The following is a 14,077-nucleotide window of genomic DNA, read 5'->3' on the forward strand; positions in this document are numbered from 1 at the left end:
TCAGCAGAACACTTGACTCATATGCATGTTCACAGCAGCTCCCCTCTTATTTTCCCTATTATTTTTCAGCTTTTTATTATTTAGTTACTGTATATATAGAATCATAGAATGGTTTGGATCAGAAGGGATCAGAAGGGACTTTTAAAGATCATCTAACTCCATCCCCCCCTGCCATGGGCAGGAACATCTTTCACTAGATCACATTGCTCAAAGTCCCATCCAACTTGACCTTGAACACTTCCAGTGATGGGGCATTCAGAACTTCTCTGGCAACAGGTTCTAGCACCTCCCCACCCTCATAATGAACAATTTCTTCCTTTCATCTAATCCAAATCTACCCTCTTTTAGTTTAAAACCATTGCTGCTTGTCTTTATACTACAGGCCCTTGTTAAAAGCCTCCCTCCGTCTTTCTTATAGGACCCCTTTAAGTTTTGAAATGCCAGAATAAGATCTGTCCAGAGCTTTTTCTTCTTGAGGCTGAACAACCCCAACTCTTTCAGCCTTTCTTCATAGGAGAGGTGTTCAAGCCCTCTGATCAACTTCATGGTCCCCCCCCTGGACCTCCTCTAACAGGTCCATGTGTTCTTGTGCTGGGGGCCCCAGAGCTGGATACAGTATTCCAGGTGAGACTCCACCATATATATGTTGTCTAGGGTGCCTCCTTTCTAACTTATTTTTAAATAGCTAGTTTGCATCTTTTCTGCAGATCAGATCTTCCCTGCTCATATAGCGCTCTGTCACTCTTTTCAAAGAGAGACATAAAACCATTTTCATCAACAGCAACTGCCAAGCCATCTCCATCTCAAGGCAGGCTTCAGATGCAACTGAACAGGGGTTGGCTGAAAAATGTCAGAGCCAGTGCACTTTTGCTGCTCTAATTCCTTCTGATGAGCTGATCCAGCAGGAGATAACCCCCATGTCCATGGCAGAGGGAGCAGTGAGTCAACTTTGTCCATCCCCTTGCTCCCACCAACCTCTCCCTGCAGCTGCTTTATCTGGTGGCTAAACTGCCAGATATATTTTGGCTTTTTGGACACTGCTAAAAAGTTACAACTTTCACAAAACCAAACAGATATTATATCTGGAAATCTCAAGCCCTCAGCTCCTCCCAAAAGCACGGTCCTGTTGCCTTGAGCAAGGCTCTGCTGCAGGTAGGCTGGGGAGGGCTGCAGGGCTGGGAACTGCCTCTGCAAAGGTATAAGCAGCTTGCATTTTCTCTTCTTCCCTCTGTGGCCCCCTGCTATTAACACTGTCTTTTTTTAACATACACCTCCCACAGAGGACCCCAGCTAAACAAATCACCCTGCAATTTAAAAAAAAGAAAAACAAAAATAAGAAGGGCTAAACCATCTAATCCCAATGCAAAACCTTACCTTTACTTTTAGTCCCATTTCCAAAGTGATCTTGAATGTGTTATTTTTACCCGAGCGGTCTAAATTTTGTTTAGCATTGTATTGATTGGGCAGTATTTGATGAAAGGCACTTGTGGGCTGTGGGTTTCTCTTACATCTTTGTCATTGGTTCATCTTTCACTAAAATGTTTGGAGCATTCACCTCATCTTTTATTCCCAGAAAGCCATAAAAAGCTGCATATTAACCACTTCTCTTCCTCCACAGAAAAAGAGCTATCACTCTGCTGTAAATAAACCATTTGCAATACAGCTTTTGACAGTGTAAGCTAAGTCAAAAATAGATTTACTTAGATAGGTAGGAGTAACTCTATACATTTATTTAAGCAATTGTAAACTGTGGCTCAGGAATTGATTTCCTGTTGTTTAAGTTCACTTTTGAATATTCTTGATTGGACCTTTACTCAGTGCTGTATGTATTAATTTTCTATATATTTGCAGTCAGCCATCCTACAAATCCAGGTTGCCCTTAAGAAAGATCAATATACCCAAAATGAAGAAAGGTTAAGTCTTTCTCAAAGGAAATTATTTTTCACCAGGGCCAAAGTATTGTAGAGCCTGACTTCTAAATGTATACTTAGGTAATAAGTATCCCAGTTTTTAGATGCCTCTTTCTTTGTTGCTGAGTACGTATTCTAGAGCCAGACCCAGAGTGTGACAAAATATAAGACCCTCCCTCAAAATGGTCATTTCTGAGCCTACCTGTGAGGCCTGGAGCTTGGAAAACGCAGATACATGAGTAAAATCACCAGCAGCTCGGGACTGGACTTTTCAGCGATGTCTATAGGGCAGAAGACAGTGCCAGGTTGAGCAAGCGGTGGGGGAACATGGATTCTTGGCTCCCTTGGGATGCATTTGCTACCCCATCCACACAGAGGTGCCAGGCTTGGGTCAGGCTCTTGCTGCCATGGGAAGGGGACAGAGAAATGTCACAGCTGGAAATGGGAGGAGGGTTCTACGGAGCCCCATGTGCTGCTCACGATGGAGGTGGACAACACTTCTTCCCCCAGCAGTAGTTGTCACCCACCCCTTCTTCAGAAGCTACCACAAGCCTGGCTGCCCAAAACACTGGTGTGTGTGGAGGCACATGGACCTTCCCACACCAATGTGTACTGCAGTATCCCTTGCCAAGTAAATCTGTAAACACCACCCAGCTAATATAGTGATATGCCAAGGAAAGTGCCTTTAGCTCATCCAACTGAAGAGATGACTGTGCAAGAAGTACGAAGACTTCAGAGGCAGAGGATGGAAAACTGTCCCACTGTGAACCCTGCTGGCATTAGCATGTGCCAGTGATTAGTTCATGGCAGCCACTTGTTTTCACCTACAGATGAAACATGAACGTCCTCTCGAGCTCCCAGAAGACTGTTTATTCCAAATAGCAAAACAAATGATGATTTTTTTTTATTTTGAAAGGGAAAAGAAACTAAAACATACAGAATTGTGAAGATGGAAACATTCATAGTGTCACATAATTAAAAAGCCTGAAACCATGTCAAGAATGGAGAGTGAATTCAAGCAGGAAAAATTTATACTCAGAATAGTAAACAAAGGCCATGATTCTAATTTCAGATATGTGGTCACATACCACCAGGCAAAGTGAGGGAAAAAAAAAGTCATCTTTTATACATTTGTCCAGTGAGTGGTACAAGGTTCAGAGTGATGCGATTTGAGTTGTAGCTAAACCGAGACAGTGAGACTAGAAAACACTTAAGGCAGTGTGTTAAGGCATTGTCCTTTGAACACAAATGAGTTCAGCTCAAATCTTATGGAGAACAAGTAAAAACTAATTAACTTATGCTTTGTTGGACAAACTCACCATTTAATTTAATGTACAAGCTATAATTACCAGCCTCTGCTCTGGAGAAGATCAGTGGAGGAGCTGACAGGCTTGTGTGAGACATTTTCCATTTATTTAACCATTGCTATCTGAGCATGTTGCAGTCTGTCTGTAATGGACCTCTCTGCCCTCACAGCATTCCTGTGAAGCAGGGAAATGCTCTTGCCTCTGTTTTCCAGCTGGGACCCGAGGGTTGAGGTCTACCATACCGATGGAGTGGGGCATTGCAGGGTTGAATGTTACCATAAGCCTGTCTTTGGGGTTGAAGCTCAGAGTTGTGCCAGCTGGAGCACTCATTCAAGAAGAAAGCCTAAGTCCAACACCTCCCTGATGTTGTGGGGGGTTCAGACACATACCCCATTGCTCTGGGTAGTGCGAGAGGGGAGTCCTGTGCCCAGGTCCCTGCCCCCAGGGCTCCCAAACACAAAAGCAGGTGTTCCCAGTGGCCCATGACACAGGTCTTCTCACTCTGTCTTGCCACCATCTGGTCAGGAGAGGTCAAAAAAGAGCTCTTTATTCCTCCTGAACCCTCATATCACAGAGCAATGTGTATAATTAATTATGAAAATAAAAGGCAATCATAATGGCTGTGCATAAATTAGCAGTCTTTCCTTAATTCTGGCTTTCCCTAGCCTCTGTGTGCCTGATTTTGTAATCCTAGTGATGGTTTCAAATAGTTTTCACAGGTTTAACATAAATATACATTGCTATCTTCATGCCATTTATGGCTTATACGTCCACAAAGAACCATTGTTATTATCTAGTCTGACTCCAACCATCTGCTAGAACACAGGACAGAAAATGCCATCCAATGGTTTCTATATGCATGCCCTAACTTTTAACTACGACTCTTCTTTCAGAAAGCCATGCCGTTGACACTTTAAAGTTTTTGCACCTCTCCCAGGAATTAACACTGCATTTGAAGCCTGGGTTTCCCAGACTCTGCTATGGGGCACCTATTAGGCCCATGAGGTATTTTTCCTGTGTGGATGATCCAGCAGAAACTGGTTTTAAATGTGGTGTTGCAGGATGCAGGCAGCTCATTCACTAGCTTGGAAATTTGTTCATCTTACCGCTTTGCAGAGGAAAACAATATGATCAGCTTGTTAAAAATAGGGAGCTGCAAAATGAACAATATGGAGAAAGCTTCTTGAAAAGATACTCCTAATATGACTCAGAAAGCAAACACTCAAATGCTTAGTCATAGCTCTGGCATCTTGTTCTTCTGTATTTAAAATATGATCTCTACAGCTTTACCTGTGCTGTTTGTCTCTAGCTAAAATTACATGCAGTCAGCTCTGTCTTAAAATTATGGGGTATGAACTATAAAGCCAAGTACCTGAAAGCGGGGCTGTATCTGAACATGTTGTCCATTCCATTCTGTCCCTTCATACACTGCAGTAAACTGATACAGAAAAGTAACTCAGAGATTGAGGAGCCTTAAGTACCATTTCAAATGGTGACATCTGAAAACAGAGAGAGAAAACAGACACACTGAGTTGCCTGAGGGGTTTTAGGTGTTGTTTGCTTTTCATCTTTGAAAACCGCACAGTGGCAAACATGTCACCATGTTCCTTCCTCTCTATTTATGGCAAATAGACTCCACTATCCTGTTTCTTCACCCCTATCTTCCCTCCAGAGGTTGATTCCAGGGTGGGCTGATCATGATTTGCTTTGCACACAGCAAAACAAGTGCTCAGATTGTTAGCCCAAATTCACAAAAGCTAGTCAGGATGGGGGATTTAATTTTTAATTGCATGAAATGTATTTATAATTAAAACCAATGCAGCCAATGTGTCTTTTTTCAAGTGCTGATTCCAGTGTATTAGCACATCCTGTGTTCAAAAAGTGCCAGAAGTAGAAGGCACGTCAAGACAAACCAATATAAGTATCTAGGAACCACACAGGATGTTAGAGGATATTTTCCAGAAGAAACCCAGGGATTTAGTGGCATAAATCCTATTGCAACTGAGGTACACGATCCTAAACCCCTTAAGTCAGTTTGTAAATCTCCTATTTATAACTTTATGGTCAAAATAAAGTTTGTTTTCTACACCTTTTTTAATCTTTTCTGCTCAGAGCAGTACTACAAATAAATATTTATTGTGCCGGTATGTCCCTAAATTATTCATGCTTTAAACTCATAAATGGGAAAGACAATCTTCCTGAGTTTACATGCCCTCCTGAAGAAATGCGTTATTCATTGGTGATTTTATTTTGATATGCATCTTATTTGTCTGTCAGTGCAAAGCAGGGTTGGAACATAGAGGGAAAACTGACAAAACATTTTAGAGGTATTTAATTTCATCCTACTTCTTTTCATTATTCACAAAAAAAAAAGCTGTCAGCTAGACTTACATGAAAATACTTTGGATGGTTTTAATGCTCCCAAAATTGAGAGACATGATTAAACTGGAGCAAAGCACCACCATTTTTTTCTCACTAAGAGGACATGTAAGAGCCCTGTGGTGAGGTACACTTCTCCTGGCCTCATGCTGTCCACACACCAAATGGGCGAGTTGCGCCTGCCCAGAGGAGCTCGCACGTCATGTAAGGTGGGAGACAGGGAAATGGGGAATCCAGGGATGATCCCATGTGAGGGATGTTAAATTAAATGCATGTGTCAAATATAGTGACCTTTCCATGGTGGACTCCAGAGTTCTGATGCGAGCTGTATGTAGTCTGCATCCCACAGAAATTAAATGGAATCAGTGAGCACGAAAGTGATGTTCCATCCCAAGCCAGAAGGGTGCTGTGATGTTATCTCTAAATTATTCCATTACCAATTAAGTTTTGTTTACAAGTAAAGGGTTCTTTTTTATTCACTTCTAGCGAATGACTCCTATAATCCAACCTGAATAAGAAAGGCAAACTGGGACCATCCTCTCAGAAGCAATAGCAAAATATTCAATCTGTTAATGCTGTCAACAGGATGAGAAATGCCAAGAGACAACCCAAGGTATTTCTGGCAAAAGAAATGAATAAGAGGTAGTGAAAGGTGTCTAGCCACTAAAAGGAAGAATAAGAAAAGGGGCAGGGCCATTATGGATTTGGAGGGGACAAAGCCCTAGACAAAACACAAAATGAGCATTGTGTTTCTTGTTTTAATAAGGCAGAAGATGCAGGATTTCCTGTAAAACCCAGGTGATCAGGAGAATGGAGCACATGTAGTAGAGTACAGTCATATTCCAGGTAAAAGCCAAGTCCAGAGATCTCAATAAACTCAGGGGACTGAAAAATCTCCAACCCAGAATGCTGGAAGAAACAGCACATAAAATCCAACCCCGACAGCAGGAACTATAAAAAGCTTGCTGGATTGGGAATAGTCCCACATGACTGGAAAATAACATGGCTGGGGGAGGAGGGAATTCAGCATGAAAATAGTCACTGTGAGCCAGGGACTTTTCAGATGAGATATTTCCAGTAATGGTACAGCAGGACAGGTATTTTTCCACAGGAATCAGCAAATCCCTGTCTTTAATACTTCACTGCACAACTCCAGTCCCCCGTGATACAGAACAACAAGCACCATTTGGAAGATGTGCTGGAGATATGCTGTGCAATCCTGTGAGAAAAGAAGTCTGATCTCCTCTAATATAAAGCCATTTATCTTATGTTTAACTTGCTTGGTTTAACAAATGGAAGAGAGGTGATCATTTTGTATAATGTGAGATGAAGTGTTGAGTATAAACCATAGAGGGAGGACTATTAAAAGAAGTTCTGGAACAGGGACTTAGCTGTCTATTAATTTGGGCTGAGAATTGTATGGCCACTTTTATTAGAAGAGTGAGGATTTTAAGTGCCTCATTAGTAAAAGTAATGGAGGAAAGGAAATCTAGATGATTTCAAGATAGAGCTTGGCCAGATTATGAACAGGATTTACAGTGTTGTCACTAATGGTAAAAGGTGTCTGGACTTGATGACCCAGGGTAGAATCAGCCACTCCTTTGTCCCTTATTCATGTCCAAATCTACCAACTGCCTTGGACACTCTTCAAGAATAACATAGTCATCCAGATACCTTTGGAAGGTATATGGTCCCTGAGAAGATTCCCAGTCAACCCCTCCTTTATCTGTAGGTTGCATTGCCTCTGCAAATTTGCAGGCACAGGAAGCAGTAGTGGGAGTAGATTAGATGGATAAGCTCAAATCTGTATTACAGATGTCTGTGCTCAGTTATATCACTGAGAGACACGGACAGACACACTCCTATATTGTCATATGATGAGGGTGGTGAGAAACTAGAACAGGTTGCCCAAAGAAGTTGTAAATGCTCCATGATTGGAAGAGTTCAAAGTCGGGTTGGATGGGGCTTTAAGCAACCTGATCTAGTGAAAGATGTCCCTGCTAATGGCAGTGGGGGTGGACTAGGTGATCTTTAAAAGTCCCTTCCAACCCAAACAACCCAAACCATTCTATGATTCTATGGTCATAGCTCTGGTAACAGGGGGTTCTGGTGTACCATTATACCATCAAAACTGCATCATTCCTTGGGGGTGGTTAGAACAGAATAGTTGATGGTTTTGTTACGCAGTTATTAGACATGACTTTGCAGTATGACAGATTCCAGAGCAGGATCCCTTAGAAAATGCAAAAGCCTGATGCTTTTGCCTTGTTTATGCTCTTCTAATGTATACATGACATGAGACAATTTCTTTTTGTATTGTGGCTTTTTAGGACAAACCTCTTTCACTGTGACACTTTTATCTATGTCTCACAAAGTGAAATTTTTTGATGCAGGGTAACTAGTTGTTCCAGAGTTCAGTGTGGAAATAAAACATGGAGTTGCACTGTTTTTGTTTGAATTAAGCAGCTTCCAGAGATCCTTTATGTCATCCTTGTAAAATAACACTCCATACCTACCAGACAGGAGCATGAGTTTTGAGGACATCATTCTCAAAAGTTCCTAAAATGCAGCCCATCAAGTGGTCTGAGAGGCCTCAAGCCACTGATAACCCAGGTAGTACCAGAACTAGAAATGCTGTAAATGTGGTAGCATCTGAATTAATATGTCCCGTGGGAATGCAATATAGGTCAGCTGGACCATAGCCTGGGCAGCTTTATGGCTGCCAGACCACAGCTGGCATCTTCTCACAGTGCTGTTACTGCTGGCCCTTGCCTTCTCTGTACTTTATCCCACACTTTGACATGCCATAATTAGGATACTGAGGCACAAAACTGGCAGTGAAACCACTCTTCCAGTTTTGAAAATGTCCCTGGAATGAAGTACATGTATTTCAGGTTGCAAATTCTTGGGGACCAAGACTGTCATTCAGTGTTTACTTGTACTCAGTTTGTTCAGCACATGCCCATGAGGCTCAGTCCCAGTGATCCCCCATTTGTGGTTGTGTGACTCACCTGGTCAGCAGATCTCTGCTGCCTTTGCAAATCTTTCACAATGAGCATGCATGGGTGATGTGCAACTGGGGCTGTGAGAACTTTCTGTGGTCCAGAAAGTTTTAGAAACTTTTCTCCAAAACCTGTCAAATAAATGAGAAGAGATCTTATTTTGAGATACTTGGACTGAGGGATTTCATTCAGATTAATCTTAATTAGCTTCAGAAATAAGCCCCTTTTTCCCAAAATCAGGACCCAGAAACTGTGTTCACAGTTAGAGATAGCTAGAGACAGTGCTTTGCAATATCTCTAACAGGTCAAGGGGCATTTGAGGTCCCATTTCTGTCAGTGTCCTTTGCATGATCATTTCAACGGTGTCTTAAAAAGCATTCACTGGTAATGAAAAAAAAAATAGGTACATAAAGAGATCCCAACTAGAGCACAAGACCTCTGAAAACTCATAATTCTGACTGAAGACCTCTAAAGATTCTGGCACTGAAAACTATAACCTTTAAAAGCTGAATGGAGGGATTACCTTGCTGGGGTAATTGCTACCACAGATGTTGCCCTCGGGCACTCCAGTTAGTTTATTTTCCATATTAACCATTTTTCCCAGGTGTGTAGAAAATGATTGCAATTTAGGGTTAAGGAGGGTGAACTGGGTGTACCTTTGATGAAGATGGATTAGAAATATCCATTCTAGCCAGCAGTCAGTGCTTTTCCTATCAAATCACTCTGGATTAAAGTTTTAAATGCAGGTCTCAGGCAGCAAAGGAGATATGTAAAAACAGAATGGGCTTAATAGATCGTACCCTTAATTTTTATCCACAAATCAAGAATTAAGCCTGACCACAAGGTCTGGAAGAAGTAGAAAAAAATGCTTGCTAGTATATGTGGATTTTTCTTGAAAGTCTATATTGGTAATAGTGAAAAATACAGGGAAAACAACACATAAATTTTATGATACTTCATGTTGTGAAAAAAGGATTGGACTCAGTGGGAGAGGGATACTGAAGGAAAAATGGTTTGTATTTTTCTCTGGTGCAAGGAAACAATGGCCGTTGGGGTATTATATATGATCACTTATGGAGATAAAAGTTATGTCAAATTTAAAATAGAAAACCCTAAAGGTGCAAGCTCTTACCATGCAAGGACTGTCATTGACAGCTCCAGATGCTTCAAATGAGAATATATGTAAACACTCACAGAAACAGAGCTGATAAGTGTTGACCATCTTCCAGCTTCTACTTGCTTTTTACCATCCCTCCTTGTTTCTACACTCCCTTCCTTGAGGAATTTGAAGGAGCTCTCTCTATGAAACCAGTGGTTAGAGCCAGCACAAAACCAGACCTGCAGTGGAGCATTTGCAGCTTTCAAAGAGAACAAAAAAGTTCTACCTGACTCTAGAAGCACAAAACAGCAGACAAAAATAGCGCTGAAGTTAAATATGGAAATAGCAGGAGATTTTGCTGACTTAAAAGGGAATATTTAAGAATATTTTTGGCACAGTAAATGGATGCAGGATTTTAGAAAGGTGATTTGGGGAAAACTGGAAAGAATATGAAGTTTGATAGTTACCCCGCTTTCTAAAAACTGCATACCAACTTCCACTAATCAATAGAGCCCTGGAAACATGACATGACCTGTGCATGGACATGGTTCCAGCAGAGCTGCCTGCCGTGAGCCTGTGTGTTTGGCTCAAGGACTGCAAAGAGTCCTCTGAACCCAGCTCAACCTTGGTTGAGCAACAATGGCAACAATGGCAAATGCTGTATGTGGCATTACTAACAGTAAAATATATTCTAAGTTGCCATTTGAAGGCTACTCTCTCTGCTTCTAGAGACAAGTCTGGTTTTGGCTGCTGACAGGCCTCCAAGGCAACTTACTGTGTTCAGAGTGTGCCTGGGGAACTCAGTTTCCAGCAGGGATATGGCCCTGCCTCATGTTTTTAATGGTCTAAAATATACAAGGATGGCTCAGGGCAGGCGCTCTGCCGAGAGGCTCACATCTGCCATGCTGGCTCCCAAGTGGTCAATTTGAGCCTGTATTTGGGAAAACTCTACTAAAATTATGTTTTCCTACTGTCCTGAGAACTTCCTGCATTTATAAAACCTGAACGATCCCAAGCTCTTAGGCTCTTCAGATATGAAGCTGTTGTCCTGGTTTGGCCCAAACCAGGCCAATTAGTCTTAGAGAAACCAAGGTCACTGCTAAATTCCTCACTGCTTATGAGTGAAGAGCCGAAGGGGGCTCGCACCTGCAGGGAGGAGCAGACAGGGCAGGTGACCCAAGATTGACCAACGAGGTATTCCATCCCATACATGTCATTCTCACTTTCCTATTTATCACTAACCCACTGCCTCCCGGAGGTGGGGCCCAGGAGGGAGGGGCCCTCCTGTCTCCCACTGATTGGTACCAGCTTTGCCAGTTTCCAGTTAAAAGCCTGCAGGTGTGATGGCAGGGAGCTATTGCATTTTCCTCTCTGCCTGTGCTGGGGGGAGCTACTGCATTTTCGCCTCTGCCCGTGCTGGGGGGAGCTACTGCATTTTCCCTTCTGTCTGTGCTGGGGGGAGGTACTGCCTTTTCCCCTCTGCCTGTACTGGGGGGAGCAACTCTGCCTGAGGAGGATTTCCAAGATCTTGATCTTGGTTTTGTACATATTTGTATATATTTGGTTATTTCTATTATTATTGTTATTATATTCTTTTTCATTATTATAGTTTATTAAAACTGTTTTAACTTTCCAACCCATAAGTCTCTCTCTGTTTTCCCTTTCCCTTTCCCTTGGTGGCGGGGGGGAGAGGGTTAACAGAGAGCATCTGCCACCTGGTTAATAGCTGGCCCAGCTTTAAACCGTGACAGCTGTACAGAAACACAACCCATGAGATACCTCCCCACCCCAGTGAAAAACCCTGTGCTCCCAGTGGGAGCCAGGCATAATAATAAAACCAGTAACAATGTCAGTCTTACTGACATTGGCCTCTCCTTTGAGAATTCCCGCACATTCTGCACACATCTGTTAATTATACGTAATGCTTTTAAGACTTAAAAAGCATTGGACACTGCTTGCTATTTTAGATGGATTAGCTGAGTCAAGAAAGTGCTAAATGAGTTTTCTGTATCACACAGTGGCATGGGGATGGTTTCCTGAATAAAACCTGATAACCCCAACTCCCAGACTTTTGCCGCAGCCAATGGATCATTTCTGTGGCTTGCTAGAAAGTTGTATAAAGTTCTGCAGAGTGGGCAACTAAGCACGTACATGGCCAGTGCATACAAACAGGAGGAAAACAGCATCAGAACCAAGGAGTTTAAATATTTTGCAGTCATCCCATTGCTTTCTGCTCATTCACGTTGTCCAACAAGGCTTTCCTTAAGGAGCCTGTTGGAGATAGCACTGCCTTTGTCCCTTGCCAACAAGATCACAGAGCAATGTTCAGCACAAGTCAGCTACAATTGTAAAATAGTGTTTGTGTGTTAATTCGCTTTATTGTTGAGCGTTTATACCAAAGCCAGCTGTCAGCCTATAGTTAATAGTTTGTGATCTGTCAGTAAGCAGTCTGGTCACGTCTCCAGTAGAGTATTTCCCTAATAAACACATAAACAATACGAAAAGTTGAGTGTAGAGAGGGGGAGGGGAAAGTAGTTTTCCTGTCTGCAGGAAGCCAAATTATTTGTGTTCCTGAAGAAGACAACTCAAAAAGCTGCAAAGTCATCAGGAAAAACATGCATGTGTTTTTCAGATAAATACATGTGTTAGAACATCTTAGAGGAGGAGCAGAATTGCCCAGGGCTCCCTGGCTTTGCAATCTGTCAAGAAGAAGCTTTATCAATAATTTATTAAGAAAGAAATAGTTAGCAAGACAGTACTTCACTCACGCACTGCACACTTAGTGGGAATAAATGCGCTGCAGTGAGAGCACCCAAACTGTATGCATGGCTGCTCGGGGAAGGAATTTGATTAAAGGCTGTTGCGTAGCCCTGGCTGAAGTGAAAGGTGAGCTTTAGAAGAGTGTGCTGTGGGTTAGGTGAGAAGGATTTCATGCTGCTCTGCATGAGCTATTCTGGGCAGGAGAGACCGTTTCCCTGCTCTCGCATATCACTAGCCCATGGTTTGGAGAACAGGGTGCAGCCTCAGAGGAGGTTTCTGCACCACTGCTTCTCCTGAAAATGTGGACAAACTGAGATCCGAGTGGCCATATTTTGTTTTGTGATTCTTAAGCAGGGGCTGGGCAAGCTTCACTCCCAAATTTCAGGGCACATCATTGTTATTAAGCTCTTGACTGCTCCATACTGCAGCTCCATGAAGGGCAGCAGTGTCATGCTCCTGTTAGAGGATGAAGGAGCCCCAAGCCTTTGCAGTTGCAGATTTGGGGGGGTTACCTGTATCCCTGTGTGAGAACCCTGAGCCTTATCCCTGTTGCAAGGACATCAACACTTGTACGAAGTCAGCAAAGAGTCGCTTCCATTCCACTTGGCAGCGATCATGGGGCCTGGCGCTTTGCCTGTGCTCTGAGTTAAAAGAATGAAAAAAAAGTCATTGATTCAGTCGCTGAAAATGATGATTTGGCATTTTGGTGGAGGGTTGATTTCCTGCTCTAACACGGGCTTCCTGTGTGCTCTTGGGTAGCTGCCCCATGTCATCAGGGAGCTGCTCCAGCCAACAGATACCATGCGTGAGTACCTGATGGTGGAAAGGGAAAGGGAAAGGGAAAGAGAAAGGGAAAGGGAAAGGGAAAGGGAAAGGGAAAGGGAAAGGGAAAGGGAAAGGGAAAGGGAAAGGGAAAGGGAAAGGGAAGGCAAGATTTTATCTGGGGGGGAAAAAAAAGAGTCACCAAAACCAAAGAGACAAAACCACTACCTCCCCCTACCCCTGCACAGATCAGCCCTGATGGGGACACATAACAGCTGCATCAGGGCAGGGAGCTGCCAGTGGCTCCCAAGGGAGGCTGCTCGTGCTTGGTGCCACACACAGGGCTTTGTGCTGAGCACAGTGAAGTGGTACCACAATAAAAATTTATTAATCAAAAAGCTTAAATGGCTGTTATCTTTCCTACAACCTGCTATCTGAGTAATTGCTACCAGCCAGCAGGACTGTCCCCTGTGGGAACTGATTTCAATGCTTTGACATGGGATGGACAATGGAGGTGTTAATGCTGTAGCTAGTGAGACATGAGAATTTGGAGAGGCTGTAGTGGGCTGGCATGGCCAAAGATGGGAATTTAGATTAGTAATGTGGGCTTTTAAATAAACTCCCATGGGAGGGGGAGCTGAAATAGAGTCAGTGCTGGGGGACAGGGAAGGGCAGAGGATCTGGTTCCAGGAAAGGAATACAGAAACAGCAAGAAGATGGCAAGGACTGCAGGCACTCAAGGGCAGCAGCAGTTGGTTTGGATCAGATCAGATCTATCAGTTCAGGAAGACTCTGAGATTGGATCAGGTCATGCAAAGACATCCCCTTCTTCCAACCATGAAATGGAAATTCTGCATT

Source organism: Nyctibius grandis, chromosome 7 (assembly GCF_013368605.1).
Source record: "Nyctibius grandis isolate bNycGra1 chromosome 7, bNycGra1.pri, whole genome shotgun sequence".
Lineage (NCBI taxonomy): Eukaryota > Metazoa > Chordata > Aves > Nyctibiiformes > Nyctibiidae > Nyctibius > Nyctibius grandis.